This window comes from Triturus cristatus, chromosome 10 (assembly GCF_964204655.1).
Source record: "Triturus cristatus chromosome 10, aTriCri1.1, whole genome shotgun sequence".
In the NCBI taxonomy this organism is placed as follows: Eukaryota; Metazoa; Chordata; class Amphibia; order Caudata; family Salamandridae; genus Triturus; species Triturus cristatus.
The window spans coordinates 2,573,957-2,576,006 of record NC_140593.1 but is presented as its reverse complement, the minus strand read 5'-3'; the positions used below and the strand labels follow the sequence as shown (position 1 = coordinate 2,576,006).

Here is a 2,050-nt window from a genome sequence, read left to right as displayed (position 1 = left end):
GGGTGTGTCACAGTTGCACGCACAGTGGTACAAGGTAAGGCTTCGGGGACTGCTGTGCGCCCCCCAGCGCAGTGCCCAACATACACGGTTTTAGGCCCGATCCTACAAGCCCAGCTTATTGTTATTCAGAAAGGCAACACCGATGTCCAAGTCCTGTGCGCCCTACGCCAGTGCAGTATTAAAATCTTTTAGGACAGGGGCTCATAGTGTCGTCCCCCCCTTCCCTGTGCCCCTCAACCTGTGGTAGAAGCTCTGCCAGGACTGCAGGGACTTGCCTGACCAGACCCAGACGCCGGGGGTGATGCCCACAATCACGGTCATGATTTACCTTATCATAAAGACTGTGAAGTCCAGGCCTGCTGGAGGGGAGGGCCCCGTTGGCGGGCAGGGCACGGCCAGGCTCTCGCAGGTCTGCAGCCTGCAGCCCCGCTCCCAGGCCCCTCGGGAGGCCTGCTCGTACCACAAGCAGGGCGGCAGGCACGTTGTGGACCACGCTGAACACCCCGATGTGCACCATCAGCCACTCCAGCTTGTCAGTCTGCGAACACGAAGTCAGGGACACGAAGCCTGCCTGCAGGAAGGCCGTGCCAGGTAAGCGGCGAGGGGCCCCAGCACCAGGGCCCGCAGCGCCTGGGCACTGCTCAGACCCACATAGCAGACGCCGCTGAGGGGTCCCTGTCCACCCGGCCCAGCGCCAGCACCACGATGGTCTGCAAAGCCGGCATTGCCCAGGCTCCCAGGTGGAACCACTGTGCCTGGGCCTCTATGGCCTTCCGACCCCACTTGAGACGGCCAACAGGAACTAGACAAGCGAGAGCACAACCCACCAGGCGGAGGAGGCCATGCAGAAGAAGTAAAGCAGCAGGAAGAGCGCCGTGCAGCCCTCGCGCTAGGTGCCCTGCACCACGGTGCGCCAGCCCCCGGACCATGCCAGCTCTAGGCAGGCTGCACGCTGCCCCAGCGCCCAGCCCGCGCCGTGGGCAACCGCCACCATTAGGTAGCAGCTGGACAGGAAGATGATGGGCCACTTGGGGTAGTGGAAGCGCCGGGTGTCCACCAGATAGGTCAGCACGGTGAAGAGCATTGAGAGTCTGCAAAGCAGCGCCCAGCTGCCCACCCAGGCCCGGGTGAAGCGTGCCTCAGAAAAGTACGAGTCCGCCCGTGCGGCTCGGCTCACATGGGATGCTGCAGTCACGCTCCCCAGGAAGCGGTAGCCCAGGGAGGCGGGCAGCCGGAGGGCGTTGGGTTCGAGGCGCCAGCCGAGGGCATGGGGTTGGGCGCCTCTGAGCTGTTCTGGCCCACGCAGATCTCGCAGCGCAGCCGCTCGGGCCACTGGAAGACAAACTTGTTCATGAGCACCTCGCAGCCGTGGCATGCCCGCTCACACAGGGAGCGGCTAGGCGGGATGGCCTGCTCCAGCACGGTGCACACCGGCACGTACATGGAGCACAGGAAGAAGCGCAGCTCCGGCGAGCACTGCACCCTGATCAGCGGGTAGAACTGGTGCACCTCCAGCCCAGTGTCCTGCTGGCTCACGTGGCCCAGCAGGTTGGGAAAGATAGTCTGGCTGTAGGCGATGTCTGCGCACAGCGGGATGGAGATGGGCTGGCAGAACCCGTGGTCTGGGATGGAGAGGCCCTTCTCACTGTGGTAAGCCTGGGCGGCGCGGGCTGGGAGCTCCAGGACCAGTAGAAACAGCAGGGCTGGGGGAGGCGCCATCCCCGATGAGAGGTTTCCCGGCCTCGGGGCAACTCCAACAAGTTTACGGCAGTCCGTGGAGGCTCAAGAGGAACGTGCAGGGCAAGACAAACTGAAAGGACATGTAATCTACAGTACAGCGCAGCACCATGACGTCACCGTCGCTGATTTGTCCTTTGTACAAGACTAACTATCCTTAAAAGCAGCGAAAGTGAAAGCGCCGCGTTTAAAGTGCACCAGGGACGGAGCGACTGCCATCTGTTTCCAATTAACAGGTGCAATAATTGGAAACAGATGGTGCTGATGCTCGCTCCCTAGGCCAGAGAAGAGAGAAGGCGGGACATGCACCCGC

General features: G+C 62.5%; 1 pseudogene; it reads right to left on the bottom strand.

Moving 5' to 3' along the window:
* Positions 1 to 201: 201 nt before the first annotated feature.
* On the bottom strand, positions 202 to 1,719 carry LOC146788699 (frizzled-7-like; annotated as a pseudogene).
* Between the last annotated feature and the right edge of the window lie 331 nt (positions 1,720 to 2,050).